This window comes from Plecotus auritus, assembly GCF_963455305.1.
Source record: "Plecotus auritus genome assembly, chromosome: 1".
In the NCBI taxonomy this organism is placed as follows: domain Eukaryota; kingdom Metazoa; phylum Chordata; class Mammalia; order Chiroptera; family Vespertilionidae; genus Plecotus; species Plecotus auritus.
This window is the reverse complement of record NC_137770.1, coordinates 89,364,408-89,383,048: the sequence shown is the minus strand read 5'-3', so window position 1 is coordinate 89,383,048 and position 18,641 is coordinate 89,364,408. Positions and strand designations below refer to the sequence as shown.

General features: G+C 42.4%; 1 pseudogene across 1 annotated transcript in view; it reads right to left on the bottom strand.

The window, feature by feature from the left end:
- Window positions 1-12,881, bottom strand: part of LOC308239244 (protein Shroom3-like) — a 44,590-nt pseudogene extending 31,709 nt beyond the window's left edge. Inside the window, exon 1 of the transcript in view lies at window positions 12,760-12,881. The product of the transcript in view is annotated as a protein Shroom3-like (transcript). The remainder of the gene's footprint in view (window positions 1-12,759) is intronic.
- Window positions 12,882-18,641: the final 5,760 nt, after the last annotated feature.

Genomic DNA, 18,641 nt, shown 5'->3' with positions numbered 1-18,641 from the left:
GTGTACATCAGTGGACACATCTTAGCAGGAAAACAGTTTCCTAGTGCTGGACACACAGGCATCTGTCCTTGATTTAACAAACAACTGATCCTCAAAGGGTCACATTGATACAATATGAGATGAGAAATTATACAGATTCCAGTGACTTCTTATGGAAATTGATGCTTTAAAAATGAAAATGTTTTGATTTGATCAATCTGAAACTTAAATTGTATTGTTTTAGTCCTATCTAAACTTACTCAGATTAGATATGAAATTGTTTTATGAAAATTTGACAATTTTTGGTTAAAATTTTACTTGACAGAGTTGTAAATAGCTTTTCTGAACTCTAGAAATCATATTGCTCAATGTTTTTATAAGCAGTAAAAAGCATTTAAGAATATATATCAGTTAAGATGCTTTATAAAACAAATGATCGAAAAATAAACAATCCAGTTTAAAAATAAGAGAAGTTATTACCTTCAAGGGATGGTAATCAAGGAGGATCAATTCAGCAGCTCACCTTTGTCATCAAAGATCCAAGTTCTTTCAGCCTTTCTACCCTGCTGCCAGCCACGTCAGCTTCACACAGCCTGGTGGCTCCCTTTATGATTGAGATGTGACCACATAAGTTTATTTGTGATTGTCGTGTGTGTGTGTGTGTGTGTGTGTGTGTGTGTGTGTGTGTGTGTGTGAGAGAGAGAGAGAGAGAGAGAGAGAGAGAGAGAGAGACTTTCTATGTGAATACTTGGATTAAACTGGTATTATTTGGGAAGGAGGAGAGGAGTAAGGAAGAAAGAATGAGAATGCTGGGTGATCATCAGCATCCAACACATAGAAGCAATGCAAAAAATATAGAACCCTATAACTATATTTTAATTATAATTTTTGTGGATGGCATGTTTTAGTAAAGTTGACTCCAATGGACTAGCATTACTTTGTACATATTCGAAGCCATATTGAAAGAAAATCAAGTGTTCCCTCTTTATTACTTCTTTCTTGGAATTCAGTTATGACCACTTAACACACACGCCCTTACTTCTTATTTATATAACTTGCAAAATGAAAATTTTAAATGTAAAGTAATTTTATAAATTTGTGAGCTTTTATATTATTCACTTCTTATGGCAGAGATAGCTACTTACTCTCACAAGTTTTAGTTGGGCCACGGTTATCTATAATAATAAAAGTGTAATATGCTAATTAGACTGAACAGCTGAATGACCTTCCAGATGTCCTTCTGGTCCTTCTGGACGTCCTTTTGGACGAAGCCAGGGCTGCGAGGGCTGAGGCAAGCTGCTAAGGCTGCGAGGACCTAGCCCCTTGCATGAATTCATGCATTGGGCCTCTAGTTTAGAATAAAGACTGCTTGGCAGCTCCTTTGCAATTAGCTGTAGCTATATGATCAAGGTCCTCCCCTGGGATGTGAAAGGAAGTGCTATGTGCAACTTCCAGTTTATGCTTTTAAAGGGAAAGTGTAACACTTTATGGGTGGTAGAAACAACAAGAAAGAAAAAGCCTGACTTTAAACAGAAGATCTGATGTATCATCCTATTGCAGAATTTACCAGGAGAACGAAAAACACACACAGGTACTCAGAAGATGGTTGCAAACTGCTGTTTTTGAGGGTTTTGCAGTCCCTCTGTGGATTGGGATGGGGGAAGTGAGATTACATCCAAAGGCCTGGCCTGGGTGGTGCCAGTGACATCCCCTCTGGCTAAGCTGTTAAATTCTTGGTTTATGGCCCTTGTAAACTTGGAGTATTTTCGAAAATAGATTATTGCCTAAGGAAGGGGCAGCGATTTAATTATAGGCTAACAAGAATGTGCATTAGGATACTGGTTACTGGCACAGATTCAGATTGCTAGTCCCCCTGCCCCCCCCCCCCCCCTGCCCAGGTTGCCCTCTATATTCCTTTCATTCCCCCCACTTGATCCTCAAGCTGATTTTCAGCCATGGGGATTCAACAGAAGACTCAAAGTTAGGGAGTAGGGTGTTAAGCAGGTGGAGTCTTTTTCATGTTCATCACCCAAGGGATTGTAATGGCAGTCCAGAGATCTGGTTGGGAGTAACATCTGGGGCTTCAGGGATTACTGATTCTATCTCTATAAGCTGTTCTAAAACCTGTTGGCTTTCTTAGAGGAAAGGAGAGGGAGTCTACACAGGTTTCTTCATTTCCGGCTTCAGAGCAGTTGGAGTAGTGAGAAGCATGTCTCAGGGTCCCATCTATTTCTCCTCCAGTTGGCCCATCATCCTTGCTTTGCTCATGTCTGTCTAACTGCCTAACACATCCCCTCAAGGATCTTGGCTCTGAATTCTTTCAGGAAAGGGGGCATCAGTGGGCTTCTCTAACTGCTTCAATGCTGAGGAGGGGTGAAGTTTTCTTTCAGAGCCAAGAGATCCTTGCTTTCTGTAAGAAGGATGATGAGGCCTGGGCACAGAAGGAGGTGGGCTTGTGACCTGGTGGAGACAAGCTGTATTATAAAGTTTAGTATTACTGAACAATTAGAACAGCAAGAATTACAACAAATGGTCTGGTGTAGTAGTTGGCAAACTCATTAGACAACAGAGCCAAATATCAATAGTACAACGATTGAAATTTCTTTTGAGAGCCAAAAACCGACTTCTGCGCATGCGCCACGAAGTTTCAACCACACTGTACGTGTGCGCCCACACGTGGTATTTTGTGGAAGAGCCACACTCAAGGGGCCAAAGAGCCGCATGTGGCTCGCAAGCCGCATTTTGTCGACCATTGGTCTGGCTGAAGGGAAAAGAAAACATTTCAGTTCTAATAATTTCCTATTGAAATAGAATTTTTCTCCTTAAAATCACCCTTATTTTTATTAAAGATCCAAATTAAGACTAATTTATCTTTTGCATTCAATTTGGCCTGATTGTTTGCATAAACACAACAAGAATGGTAACTGACCACCTTTGCTGGAATTTCATGAGTGAGTCTCAATGTGCCCCTTAGGGCAGAGAAGCCAAGCCATCCAGCTGCCATCAGGCCTGCCTGAAATATCTGCTGGGTTAGGTGAATTCCTCACCAAAATCTGTACCTGCAGTGGCTCCACCTGGGCCTGCGCCCTAGGCTTCAAGGCCCATCTCAGCAGCCCTCCTACTCCTTGCGGCCTAGAGTGTGTGGGGGTTTGGCAGGGATGCAGAGGCACTCTTGCTGCTTCCCTTCCACTCTGATCAACCACCAGCAATGGCAGGGTATGGGCCTGCTGCTCCAGTGCCATCCATTCTCAGGGCTACCAAGCAAGATAGCAGGCTTTCTCCATGGCACTCTTATTGGCTTCAAATCTTCAGAGTCCAGACATGACTCTTTAAAACATTATACTCCAGTCAAAGTTTTTGGTCAATAAAGCCACCATTGGAAACTGGTCTTATTGAATTTATTCAAAGAAATGCATTGACATGATTCATTCATTAAGAATTGCCAAATTTTGGAGGGATAATATAGGGAGAAAAATACACTAACTTGCTTTAAGATCTAATTTTTCCTGCCAGTTCTTTCTATGGACTCTTCAGAAGATGTAATATTTTTCCAAATGAATTATAACAAAACAGTAACTGTCTCCAAATAACAAGAAGAAATTTAAAATGACACGATTATGGATTTCATTATAATGTAGATGACATGGAATGTTGTCCTGTCTGTAAAACCCAACATTCTATAATATTATAACCAATAACCATTAGTTATAACTGTATTTGACAAAGGTTCCTATGTACCTTCAGTATAAAATTTTCCTTCATGAGAGAGAAAACAAACATTCGAGGCATTTTAGAACCTATTGGGAGGATCTAAAGCCAATTCTAGATAAAGAGAAAGTTTCTTAAAATTAAAAATAGATGGTCTTTCCTTTTTTTAAAATTAAATGCCTGATTAATATAACATAATTATTTTACTAGAAAAGAACTAACCAAAATAAGGCTTATTTTCTAACTTCATTTGTCCTTGGCATGGACAGCAAATGACACTAATTGGATTTCTGCTATCAGTCTCCCTTAGTACATTGACATAAGCTATTTACCCTCTGTTTAGGGAGGCAAAATGCAAATCATTTACTCTTAAGTGTCCTTGGTTTAGGGAAGATAGGATTTTCTAGATGGTTGCAAACTGCTGTTTTACTATCTGTTTCCCTGTTCTGCTTGTCCTGGCTTATTGGCTTGTGTCATTTAATCAATTTCCTTTTAATATTTCTTTCTACAAATTTTCTGTAACTTTCACAGACATTCTTACAACTTTCAGAAATAACCAGCTTTAGAAACCACCTTCTTTCTCCTTCAAAATGCATTTCCACACCTTATGCCTTCTCTATTGCACCAAAGCCATACTTTTCCTTCCAATTAGTTAGAATTCTTAACCTAAATTTTTAGGTGACATGTAAGCAATTAACATTCCTCAGATTATCAAAACATTTATATTTTAAGGGAGATTTCAAATAAAATATAAAACTTATTCATTAACAGATTCAACTTCTTCCTAAGATTCTCCAGAGGAGACAAACTCAGATTAATTAATGTTTCAGTATCCTGTTATTTCAAAATATTTAGATGTCTACCATTTAACCCAGCAATTCTCTAAAACCTTTAAGTTATCAAAGACTTCTTTTTAGAGTTTAAAAAAAAATTATTTAAAAGTTGTTACAAGAGTATTATATATTTTTGTGTGTGTTGTTCTTTTTATTTAATTATTGTATTATTTTTTATTTTATTGTTTAAAGTATTACAAATAGTAGTACATATGTCTCTTTTTTTTCCCCCACTGACCTCCCCCAGGCCTCCCCTACCCCCCGCCACTTGCCCTTGTCCCCCTGCCCCCAGTGTCTTGAGTCTGTTGGTTGTGCTTATATGCATGCATACAACTCCTTCAGTTGATCTCTTACCCCCCGCCCCAACCCTCCCCTACCTTCGCGCTGTAGTTTGAAGTTATCAAATACTTTGGAAAATTATGTATAGGCCTAGGAAACTGGAGAAAAGGGGGCGGGGAAAAAGGGAGCAGGCCCCACAACCTGTTCCCAGATCTCTAGCTGCTTGGATTCAAAACTGCCATATTTTTCCTAGAGATAACATGCTAAGGTTTGGGCAATACTGCTGTGGCTTCTGTTTCTGGCCCTCTGGGCCAGCCCTTCCCTGGGAGACTTGTTCTACAGTTGTGAACATTATGTTAGCTTGCTGTTTTTGCCTTTCTTATCTTTATGTAGACCTTCTGAGCCTTCTTAACAGCTACTCTGCATTTCTATACCTCTAGTTCTCCAACTTTGCAGTTTTCTTGAGATGTCAGGCCAACTATTGGTGACAAAATATAATTTTTAATATTTCTTGGCCCAACAGGTCCTCAGGGTCTGGGCCAGAGTACTTTCTCATTTGATATTTTAGTCTTGGTATAATTCAGAAGGTCCTACTTCTTTGCCTTGCTGAATATTGAAGGCTTTATTTAGGTTCTGAGACTGGGGAACTGCTCCCCTAATCCCTTTAATTATTAGTTCCCTGAGAGATCTCTCATGTGTCCCCTATGGGCCTGGTTGTTAAGGTTGCACTGGGGCTCCTGGGTTTGGAAATTTTACATCTGCTGGAAGCATGCCAGGGCCAGACAGGTGCTCCCTTTCCCACATAGCCATAGCCAACCTTCAAATAATTCCCCCTTCTTTTCCTAAGAATAGTATTCCTAAGATAGACATTAACTCGGGTCTACGCATATACTTGTGGGCCCAAAAATGGGTCTAGCTGGTCAGCTAAGCCACATGGGTCTTCCAGCAGAGGCTTTAACTCTTTTTTTACTGCTCCAATTCCTTTCACAACCTAGAAAAGCTGGTTTCTGGTGGCTCAGAGGCCTAAGAGACAGTTGGATGAGGGGGAGGTTGGGATTGTAAATTGCCATCTTGGCTGTTCCCTCAGATTGTCTCCAGGTCACATAGGGAGGGGAAGGCAGGACAAGGATCTCATTTCTCTGTCTTCCCTTGTTCTCTTTTAGGCTTCTCTACTTTTACAGAGAGAAGGACGACTGGCCCCTTCTTCCAACAGAGAGCATAGTCAATCTCCTTTTGAGTGACTGGACTTTTATTATTAACACTAGAGTCCCAGTGCACAAATTCATGAATGGGTGGGGTCCAGCCTGCCCAGCTCTAATTGGGGCGGATCAGGGCTGGGCCTGTTGGGAGGAGGAGATGGTGGGAGATTGGCTGGCAGGCACACCCCGATCGGGGCCAATCAGGGCTGGGCAGGGTGGGGGAAGTGGCCATGGGTGATTGGATGGCGGGACTGCCCCCAATTAGGGTTGGGGGGCTGACTTGAGGTGGGGCTGGCCATGGGGAGGGGCTGTGGGTGGTGGGTCCCCTGACCCCAACCCCAAATGGGGTGGGGGGTGCCAATTGGGGGCTAGTGGCCTGGGGGAAGGGCCATGAGTTGTTGGCTAGTTGGTCCCATCCCCTATTGGGGTGGGGGTTGTGATTAGGGGTGGGGCAGCCAGGGGGAGAGGCTTCAGGAGGTTGGCCACCCAGCCAAGTCCCCTATTGGGGTTGGGGGGTGTGATCAGGGATGCGCCAACCAGGGGGAAGGGCTGCAGGCCAATTGTGGTAGGGCAGGCTGATCAGGGGCAGGGCTGGTGGGGGGGACAGGGAAAGGGCGTTTGGCCGGTGGTCAGCTCTTGACTGGGGTGGAAGAGTCTGATCAGGGTCAGGCCGGCAGAGGGGAGGGTCCACGAGGTTGGCTGGCTGGCCCCACCCCCTGATCGGCTGGTTTGCTGGCCACAGTGGGCATCATAATGACCGGTTGTTATGGTCATTATGGCCGTTATGGTTGCTGGCTTTTTATATATAGAGAGATATTTATAATTATTACTGAAAAGCTTTATCACAAATTCTCCATTTTAGTTACATCTATTTATTATGTCTTAACAACTTTGAGATTTTAAAGCCAATTATTACCTAAAGCATTTTCTTGACCAATTTTGTAACAGGGATAACTCAATGTGAAAGTACCATTTTATTTTATTTTCCTTTGTAAAAACAGGAGTGCCCTGATTCACAGATAGAGGTACTTCTACAGATCTGTTCCTCCCAGTGTTATGGGGGAAAAACAGAACATTGGGGACTAATTATAGTTGTGGGAAATATTAATTATGTTGTTAATCATGACTGCCCTTTCTGTTCAAAGAAAGGACATACTAATCTTCCTAGGTGCTGTATGCCCCTGGGACCTAGGAGTCACCCTTGGAATGTGGTCCATCTTCATTCAAGAACTGCCTATTATCATGGAAGCATTAACCTTGTTGCCCAACCCAGCCTGCATAACTTACTTCCTTGTGTAATTTCAAGTATATTGTATTGGTCTAATTTAGTTAAAAAATATTTCTTTTTAGGGAGAGAGAGTAGATCTTTGTGTTACCTCAGGGCCCTTGAGATGTCACAAAGTTATCACTTAAATACCAAATTTAAAGATTATCAAAGCTTAAAATGGTTTTAACATTAAAGATTTGGTCTTGACCACAGAATTAACCCTTTTCAATCTGAATAACAAATTGTTATATTTTAATAATGCCACAGAAGTACAGAATATACTTTGAATGTTGTAGAGAAAACACTGGGAGGACATGCCTACTGCCCACCCATTCCCTTGCTGCCTTGCCCCCATGGGCGAAGAAGCAGCAAAGCTGTGACTGCCCCTTAGCCAGCCTCAGTTCCGCCTCAGCCAGTCTGCGTGGGTTTGTGATGTCACAGGCAGGTGTGAACCACCCTGTCTCATTTAATGGTGTGCTTCGGTGTGGGGCTCTGCAAATTTCTCCGCCCTGCCCCTTCCAGAGGACCTGTGTGGGTGTAGCAAGTGACACCTCTCATTCTGCTGCTTTAAAATCTAAAAGGCCATTTTAACAGCTGCTTTTTCCCCTTCCCCCTCCCACTTTGCCTCAGGTGGGGAAGATGATGGTTTGTTAATTATAGGCAGCCTTGAAATTAGCTATTGGTCTGGCCTTTGTTTAAACTTCCCTGGGTTAACATATGTGCAACCTTCACAAATTTTACACTTTCAAATTAGTCTTAGAATCTTAAAATTTTAACGCAGCACAGCAAAATGACCTTTGGTTCTGAGTGGTGCAAAGCCCACACAGAGGGTTCCTTATATTCACAAACCAGGGAAGAGCAAATTAACGTCCCTAAAAGATAGAAAGCCGAAATTACATTATAGACATATAGATAGAAATCTCACTAGCCAAGAGTTTCCAGCAGCCAACACCCTCAGAGGGAAAGCAGGAAGAGTCCCCAAGAATAAGGATTCTTGGCAGCTGCTGGAATGTCCTCCAATCTCTGTCATGTGTTCAGCCTCACCACACACAACTGGGCTTCCCCAAAGTGGGACTTGTCCCATCTTTAAACAAATTAAACAAATAACAAAGAGACATAAAACATCAAAAAACACTCTCATACAGGCACACGCAACACACAAAGTTTACATCACAGAGCAATGTCTTCTGTCCCTGGTTTGGGAGCTGCCCCTCCCAGAATCTCAGCATTCTCCCCAATGGACTATTGTGGGAGAATGTATCACCCAAGCCTGGTATTTCTGTTTTCCATCCTCAGCCATAAGCTGGGGCCCCTGATTTCACAGAGAGGCATCTGCATTGCAGGCAGCGGTCTGGGCCCTTAAATTTTTTAGCATACATTCTAAGAGAGCGGGTTAGAGGAACTACTTCCCATGTTTGCAGTTAAACCATGTAATCCCTCACAGTTAACAGAGATACAGGACAACCACCAGGTAACTTTTGCTTCATGCAGACTCTCACACTCACATTCACACACCAGTCAGTCCGAGTTTTGACTTCCACCCCTGGAAAGTCCCTGAACTGAGGCAAATATTTTGCCTAAGCAGTGATCAGCCACCTCTTCTGCCCCTAAAGACAGGCCTGAACTCGGACTGGGTTCTCAGGGAAACTTACTGATCAGATGTCTGGTCCTGGAAAGGCTTCCCTGTCTTCCTTGGAGTCCTTATGAGCCAGGGGGGAGGGGTGTTGGGGGTGGTGGTGGTGGTGGCTCGATCTGTCTGAGCCCAGCGAAGACTGGGACCCAGTCAACTGCTGGTGGTGCCTTTCCCTTCTTCATGGTGGCTTGGTCGAGCGGGCCCACCCACCTGCTCTCGTGCAGCGGTGCCTCAAAGGGGCAATTCAGCTGCGTGTTTCTTGGTCAGGGAACCAAATTATGTTGCAGAATTTACCAGGCAACCAAAAAACACACAACAGGTACTCAGAAGATTTAGGAAAAACCCTTTATTTGCAGAGGTACTAGTATGGTGACTCAGGGGAGTCCCTTTCCAAAGCCTGAGTACTGAATGTGGAGGGTCTCTCCCGTTTATCCCCTTGGTTTCTTTGTCTCCCCAAATATGGACCAGGCTTCTGGACTTTTTGCAGGCTTTGCAGTCCCTCTGTGGGTTGGGATGGGGAAGGTGAGATTATACCCAAAGGCCTGGCCTGGGTGGTGCCAGTGACCTCCCCTCTGGCTAAGCTATTAAATTCTTAGTTTATGGCTCTTGTAAACTGGGAGTATTTTGGAAAACAGATTATTGCCTAAGGAAGGGGCAGTGACTTAATTATAGGCTAACAAGAATGTGCATTAGGATACTGGTTACTGGCACAGATTCAGATTGCTAGGCCCCCTCCCCCCAGGTTGCCCCTCAAGCCTTGTTTAAGTCATGTTTACCTTGTATAAGCCATTTTTTAATTTAGCCTGAACCTACATCATAATACAGCAGATAGCCAATATCAATAAACTAGAAATTAGGTGTGATTCCTTGAGATTAGAAATGGGATTAGAATCCTTCTGGGTATAATATAAAATATATTGCTTGTTTTTGAATATTTTTAAGAGGGAGTAGCATGATGTGGAGCTCCCAATATTTTTATTTTGAAATTGTCAGTTTCTTATTCACACAGTAGATTTAACTGTTTTGAATGAATTTACTCATTTTAAGCAATTATCATCCAATCACCTTACTTAAAATAATCAAACCATTTGTGTATATATACACAACATACATCTTCACTGTTTACTGTCTCAAGGCATTTTAACAAGCTATTGTGCTGGCAGAATTAATTAAATCTGAATACTGGTGTAATAAAAACAATAAAAGCTATAAGACTGCATTAAAATAGAATACTAAAATAATAGAATCTAAGGTTTCTAAAGTTGTATTTGACTAATCAAATGTTCCTTAATGAACTGAATGAATAAGAATACATTGTTCATTATAATATTAAAGGAATGTAATGAAATGAAAATTGAGGCAATAGAGAATTCAGTATGCACAATTATTTTAAATTTAAAATCTTTTCCATAATGAACACAGCCAAAAACATAAAAGACAAATGATAGAGAAATTAGAAGCAATTATCAAAGGAATTCTCAGCAGAAACGTTTGATTTAAATTAAAGCCTATGATTAAAAATCTCCTGCCTCTTTGTCCTTCTCCACTTTTCCCACAATCCACCACTGCTGTAGCACCTTGTAACTTCATTTTTTTTCCTCAAAGACAAGTCATGCTATGTTTGATTATCACAAGAATGAACATAACTCCAGGTCTTTCTGGTTTCTGTTTCTATATGAGCTTATGCTAAACTTTAAAGGAAAAAAAGATGGAAATGCCTATGAATAGAGACTATGAAAAGTAAAATTATCTTTTACTTCTATAACTCATTCATTTTGTAAATGTAAAAGAGGACCTTTTCATTTGTTTTTTAAATTGAGGTTTGAAATGTAGCACAGTATATTTGGGGGGCTGGGGCTGAATTACAATTATTTAGATGACTTAAGCATTGAAAAGATTATACTGTATCATCTCCAGCTGTGATTCATTTATTCCTTCAATGAAAAACTCTTTTTGAGCATGTGATCAGGTATTGTTCTAGGTGCTGGAAATACAACAGTAAACAAAATGAATTGTTCCTATTATGTTTACATTCTGGTGATTAAAATCAATACTATACCATAAAAGAAGTATGGGGCAATTCAACAGAGTTCTTTTTTTTTTTTCTTTTTATGAATCCTATTTTGCTTCATTGGGAAATATAAAATTCTTTTTACTAGTAAATCCTCACCTGAGGATATTTTTCCATTGATTTTTAGAGAGAGTGGAAGAAAGAGGGAGAGACAGAGAGAAACATCTATGTGAGAGAAATACATCTATTGATTGTCTCCTGCGTGTGCCCTGACCAGAATGAAACCCGGGGAGGAGCCTGCAACTGAGGTATGTGCCCTTGACCAGAATCAAATCCAGGACCCATTGGTCCACAGGCTGACACTCTATCCACTGAACCAAACTGGCTAGGGCATAAAATTCTTTTTAAAATTGTGTTCTTTTTGTTACTAAAATGTGTTATTTTGTACATGTACTTAAACCTTATATGGGTTATGACACACTGATAACACTTATTTGCTGAATATATCTTTTGTTGTTTTTTTTCAGAAATAGCTGGTAATTAGTTATTTTAAAATTATAACTGAGCCGAAACCGGTTTGGCTCAGTGGATAGAGCGTCGGCCTGCGGACTGAAGGGTCCCGGGTTCGATTCCGGTCAAGGGCATGTACCTTGGTTGCGGGCACATCCCCAGTGGGGAGTGTGCAGGAGGCAGCTGATCGATGCTTCTCTCTCATCGATGTTTCTAGCTCTCTATCCCTCTCCCTTCCTCTCTGTAAAATATCAATAAAATATATTTTAAAAAAAATTATAACTGAAACACCCTCATCTCATACATTTGTTTTCCCCCTTTGAATAAATTATCCTATCTAATAAAAGGGTAATATGCAAATTAACTGTCACTCCGTGACAAATATGGTGGCGCCCATAGCCACAAAGATGGCAGCATGGGCCGGAGCCACAGAGCCTGTGGAACAGGCAGGAGTCTTGGCTTCCTTTGTCTCCCAGGTGACAAAGGAAGCCAAGCCTCCTGCACGCCCAGGCCAGCCGCTGAGGGAGCCATGCAGGGAGTGGAGTGGGGAGACATGTGGGGAGTGAGCGAGGTTCCCTGTCTGGGGGTTCCAAATCTGCTATTGGTTCCTTTCACTGCTGATTCCCCTCCTCGCAGGTATCCTCCATGCAAAAGCTGTTCCGTGCAAATATGTCATGTTCTTATGGGTGAATCCTAAACCAAATGAGTGTCACATCTGGGCAACCTAACTCCAGTTAGAAAAAGGACCTGGGAGGAGGGATTTAGGAATCATGAAGCCATCATGACCTGCTCTGTCTCCTGAACTGTTGTCAAACACAGGCAGTCTGAGACCCTCCCAAACACCACCTGAGCTAAACCTGAGAACCAAGATATTTCCAAGGCCCAAAGTTGACGGGGGTAACGGGGCAGGGGAGCAAAGCAAGCTGAACAGCCAACTCAACCAAAGACACAGGAGCCTAGGGTAACGCAGAGAAATGTCCTGGCCACCGATGCTCTCCCGCAGACATGGTGCCCACACCCAGCTTGGGGAGGGGGTGTGTACGTGCCGAATTTAAGGCCACCAGCAGGAGGGAAAGTCGAAGCATGCCTAAGGATTTTTTGTACATGTCCAATAGACGAGAAGCAGAGTCAGAATCAAAAAGTGAAGTCTTACCTCAGTGCTGGGGTGTTTAAAAGTATCTAAAATAGCAGTTTCATCGCCGAGTCCACTGCCATGTTTGCCGTGGACTGGAGGCATGCAGAGGACTTCCAGGGCAGCCCTATAACCTCGGGGGTGACAGTGGCTCAGGAGAGGGAGAGACTGCAGCACTTCTGGTGTCTAAAGAGTTAGTGCCACAAACCTTGGCCTATCTGGAAGCTCGGTGCTGCTGGAAGTTGCTGGCCCTGCCTTCTCCAGCACAGTGGAGAAAGGCTGAGAGAGGAGAGGCGGATACGGTGGCTCCAGTGGTCCAAATCCTGTCATTGTCTCTGTTACCTAGCCTCTGCACCCTCCAGGACAGCCTCAGTACCAGTGCAGAGGAGGCTTTGGAGAGGGTAGTGGTGAGGAGAATGCTTCTGACTCTGGATACCCAGTGAAACCACTGTCAAGAATCTTTCTAGGGCTGGCAGGAAAACGCAGCAATGAGGGAAGAATAACGTCTCAAAACGAAGAGGTTTTTTTTTCTTTTTCTTTTTTTTTTTTCTCATCAGCAAAATGTGAATATTACCTAAACCACAGACTTTGCGAGAATTAATTGAAATAAAATTCCAGAAATTGTATAACAGCCAGGCTGAAGTGGGTAGTTTGGTTGAGCGTGAGCGTGCTCCTGTGCACAGAAAGGTTGCAGGTTCCATTCCAGGTCAGGAAACATACCTGGCACATACCTGGGTTTCAAGTTGGGTCCCTGGTCAGGGCTCCTAAGGAAGGCAATTGAAGGGGTGTTTCTTACATTGATGTTTCTCTCTCTCTATCCCTTTCCCTTCCACTCTCTCTAAAAATCAATGGAAAAATGAATTAATGTCATATCTACAAATGTGGATAATCTAAAAAGAAAAAAAAAAAAAAGAATTGGGCGGGCCCTAACCTGTTTGGCTCAGTGGATAGAGCATCGGCCTGCAGACTGAAGGGTCCCAGGTTTGATTCCGGTCAAGGGCATGTACCTTGGTTTCGGGCACATCCTCAGTTGGGGGTGTGCAGAAGGCAGCTGATTGATATTTCTCTCTCATCGATGTTTTTTAACCCTCTATTTCTCTCCCTTCCTCTCCATGAATAAAATCAATAAGATATATTTAGAAAAAAAAAACACAGGGTAAAAGAGGTTGAATATGTACTGTATAATTTAAAGTGTGTAAAATAATATAACTTTTTTTAAGTAATATTAAAAACTATATCCAATGAGCCAGTTAGGGCATAATATAACTTTTCCAATAATATAATATAACTATATCCAATGAGCCAGTTAGGGCATAATATAACTTTTTAGGGGCATATATGTTATCTATACTAATAAAAGGGTAATATGCTAATTAGACCAGACATCTTTCGGACATCCATCCGGAGGTCCTTCTGGACAAAGCCACGGTGGTGGGGGCCGAGGCAGAGGCTGTTAGGGGCAATCAGGCCTGCAGGGGAGGCACTTAGGGGTGACCAGGTTGGCAGGGGAGCAGTTAGGCTTCGATCAGGCTGGCAGGGGAGTGGTTAGGGGGTGATCAGGCTGGCAGGCAGGCAAGTGGTTGGGAACCAGCAGTCCCAGATTGTGAGAGGGATGTTTGAGAGGTCCCAGATTGGAGAGGGGTCAGTTCAGGTTGGGCTGAGGGACACCCCCCTGCCCCCGTGCATGAATTTCATGCACCGGGCCTCTAGTAACCTTATAAGGTTCAAAATAACCAATTCATGAAAAACTAGAGAAATTTGAATTTTTAAAAAAATTTTAAAATTTTTTAACTTTTTTATTATCTAAAGTTTTACATATGTCTCCTTTTCCTCCAATTGATCCCCTCCCCAATCCCTTCCCACCCCGGGCAAGCCCCCACCACCCCAGTGTCTGTGTCCATTGTTTATGCTAATATACATGCATATAAGTCCTTTGGTTGCTTTCTAACCTCCCTTACCATTTGTCTCTAGATCGATCTATTCTTGTTCATCAAATTATGTTGATCATTATATCCCACATATGAGTGAGATCATGTGATATATATCTTTCTCTGACTGGCTTATTTCACTTAGCATAATGCTCCCCAGTTCCATCCATGCTGCTGCAGATGGTAAAAGTTCCTTCTTTTTAATAGAGGCATAGTATTCCATTATGTTGGATGTACCACAGTTTTTTAATCCACTCATCTGCTGATGGGCACTTAGGCTGTTTCCAAATCCCAGCTATTGTAAATTGTGCTGCTATGAACATAGGGGTGCATATATCTTTTCTAATTGGTGTTTCTAGTTTCTTGGGATATATTCCTAGAAGTGGTATTTCTGGGTCAAATGGGAGTTCCATTTTTAACTTTTTGAGGAAACTCCATACTGTTCTCCACAGTGGCTGCACCAGTCTGCATTCCCACCAGCAGTGCAGGAGGGTTCCTTTTTCTCTGCATCCTCACCAGCACTTGTCATTTGTTGATAATAGCAATTCTGACAGGTGTGAGATAGTATCTCACTGTTGTTTTGATTTTCATCTCTCGGATGATTAGTGACTTTGAGCATGTTTTCATATGTCTCTGGGTCTTCTGTATGTCCTCTTTTGAAAAGTGTCTATTTAGATCCTTTGACTCATTTATCTTCCTTTTGTTAAGTTGTATGAGTGCTCTGTAAATTTTGGAGATTAAACCCTTATCGGAAATATCATTGGCAAATATGTTCTCCCATGCAGTGGTCTTTCTTGATGTTTCCTTGATGGTTTCTTTTGCTGTGCAGGAGCTTTTTATTTTGATGTAGTCCCATTTGTTTATTTTCTCCTTAGTCTCCATTGCCCTAGGGGCTGTATCTGTAAAGATATTGCTATGACATATGTCTGCTATTTTGCTGCCTATGGAGTCTTGTAGGATTTTTATGGTTTCCCATCTTACATTCAAGTCCTTTAGCATTTTGAGTTTGTTTTTGTGTATGGTGTAAGTTGGCGGTCTAGTTTCATTTTTTTGCAAATTTATCTGTCCAAATTTCCCAGCACCATTTATTAAAGAGACTGTTTTTTTATTATTATTATTATTTTTTTAAATAAATGTTTATTCAGATTATTACAATTATTTCTCCTTTTTCCCCCCATAGCTCCCCTCCACCCATTTCCCACCCCACCTTCTGCCCTTACCTCCCCCCCACTGTCCTCATCCATAGGTGTATGATTTTTGTCCATTCTCTTCATGAACCCCCCATACCCCTTTCCCCCTGAGAATTATCAGTCCACTCCCTTTCTATGCCCCTGATTCTATTATATTCACCAGATTATTCTGTTCCTCAGGTTTTTAATTCACTTGATTTTTAGGTTCACTTGTTGATAGATATGTATTTGTTGTTCATAATTTTTCTCTTTACTTTTTTCTTCTTCCTCTTCTTTAAGAATACCTTTCAGCATTTCATATAATACTGGTTTGGTGGTGATGAACTCCTTCAGCTTTTTCTTATCTGTGAAGCTCTTTATCTGCCCTTCAATTCTGAATGATAGCTTTGCTGGGTAGAGTAATCTTGGTTGTAGGTTCTTGCTATTCATCACATTGAAAATTTCTTGCCACTCCCGTCTGGCCTGCATAGTTTCTGTTGAGAAGTCAGCTGACAGTCGTATGGGTGCTCCCTTGTAGGTAATTAACTGTTTTTCTCTTGCTGCTTTTAATATTCTCTCTTTGTCTTTTGCTCTTGGCATTTTAATTATGATGTGTCTTGGTGTGGTCCTCTTTGGATTCCTTTTGTTTGGGGTTCTGTGTGCTTCCTGGACTTGTAAGTCTATTTCTTTCACCAGGTGGGGGAAGTTTTCGGTCATTATTTCTTCAAATAGGTTTTCAGTATCTTGCTCTCTGTCTTCTTCTGGCACCCCCATAATTCTGATGTTGGTACGCTTGAAGTTGTCCCAGAGTCTTCTTACATTATCTTCAACTTTTTGGATTTTTTTTTTTGCTTTTTGCTTTTTCGGTTGAGTGTTTTTTGCTTCTTTGTATTTCAATTCTTTGACTTGATTCTTGTGTTCCTCTATTCTGTTTCTGGGTCTCTGTATAATATTTTTTATTTCAGTCAGTGTATGTTTAATTTCTAGTTGGTCCTTTTTCATATCTTTGAGGGTCTCGTTATATTTATCGGCCTTTTCTAGGATATTCTTAAAAAGTCTTATAACCGTGGCTTTGAATTCTATATCCAGTCATTTGTTTTCCTCCATTTCTTTCGTTTGTGATCTGATTCTTTGACCCCGCATTTTCACTGCTTCCCTGAGTTGGTAAGGTAGATATTTGTGCTAGGTTTCCAATATGGCCCAGTGGGTCTGCTTCCCCAGTTAACCTGAGGTGGACACTCTTGGTGCACCCCTTTGTGGACTGTGTGTACAGCCTTGTTGTAATTAAGTCTTTATTGTTGTTGGTATCACTGGGAAGAATTGACCTCCGGGCCAGTTGGCTGTAAGGATCAGCTGTGTCTATGCTGGGAGAAGTTCGGTGCTGGAGACAGCCTTATAGGATTAGGCTTGCCAAATTGCAATAGGCTCTGTGCTCAGCTTGGATGGGGTGGAGTCTCAGTCTTGGCTTCCTGTCAGCCTTGCCCTTGCGCGCATGTGCGCTTTCAGTCCTCCGCCTTCCCCAGCTCGAGTCTCCACCTGAGAGTCCAGACTCCCCCCACAAGAGGGTGGGTCCCCAGGAGCTCCCCTGGAACTGGGGTTCACTGCAGTCAGAACTGGGGCTCAGTGCCGTCAGGAGCCTCTGACTCCCTTCCACTAGGGAAAGCCTGTGGCAACCTCCGCAGCCTTTGTGCGCACTGGCACGCGCGCACGTGCGCACTTTCAGTCCTCCGCCTTCCCCGGCTCCCGAGTCTCCACCCGAGAGTCCAGACTCCCCCCACAAGAGCATGGGTCCCCAGGGGCTCGCCTGGAACTGGGGTTCACTGCAGTGAGAACTGGGGCTCAGTGCAGTCAGAATCCTCTGACTCCCTTCCACTAGGGAAAGCCTGTGGCAACCTCCGCAGCCTTTGTGCGCACTGGCCCGCGCGCGCCTTCAGACTTCTGCCTTTCCCAGCTTGAGTCTCCGCCCGAGAGTCCAGACTCCCCCTGTAAGAGCGTGGGTCCCCAGGGGTTCGCCCGGAACTGGGATTCAGTGCAGTCAGAACTGGGGTTCAGTGCGGTCAGAGGCTTCCTTCCCCCTTCCGCCAGAGAAAGTCAGCCAGGCTCTCAGCCGCCCTTCCTCTCTGCGCGCACAAAGCCCCTTTGCTGTACCTCCAATTCTCTGTGAGCTTTTCTTTTTCCTTCTAGTTGTAGAATTTTCACTCAGCCAGCTTTCCTGTGGTTCTGGATGGTGTCCGTTCTTTCTTTTGGTTGTAGTTTTGAAATTGTTGTGCGAGGCAGCAGTTTAGATGTTTACCTATGCCGCCATCTTGGTTTCTCTCACCAAAGAGACTGTTTTGACTCCATTCTGTGCTCTTGCCTCATTTGACAAATATTAATTGAACATAATGGCTAGGATCGATTTCTGGGTTCTCTGTTCTGTTCTATTGGTCTATATGTCTGTTCTTGTGCCAGTACCAGGAAGTTTTGAGGACAGTGGCTTTGTAATATAGCTTGATATCTGGTATTGTGATCCCTCCAACATTGTTCTTCTTTCTCAGCATTGCTGCAGCTATTCGGGGTCTTTTTTTATTCCAGATGAATTTTTAATTTTATTCCTAGGTATCTTAATTTTTTTGGTGCAATGGTAAATGGGATTGTGTTTTTTGTTTCTCTTTTGGTGGGTTCATTATTGCTGTATAAAAATGCCATAGATTTCTGGGTGTTAATTTTGTATCCTGCTACATTGCCAAATTCATTTATTAGGTCTAGTAGTTTTTTGATGGAGTCATTGGGTTTTCTATGTATAGTATCATGTCATCTGCAAATAAGGACAGTTTTACTTCTTCTTTTCCATTTTGGATGCCTTTTATTTCTTCTTCTTGTCTGATCACTTGGGTAGCATTTCCAGTACTATGTCGAACAGGAGCTGTGAAAGTGGGCATCCTTGTCTTGTTCCTGTTCTTAGGGGAAATGTTTTTAATTTTTGCCCATTGAATATGATGTTGGCTGTAGGT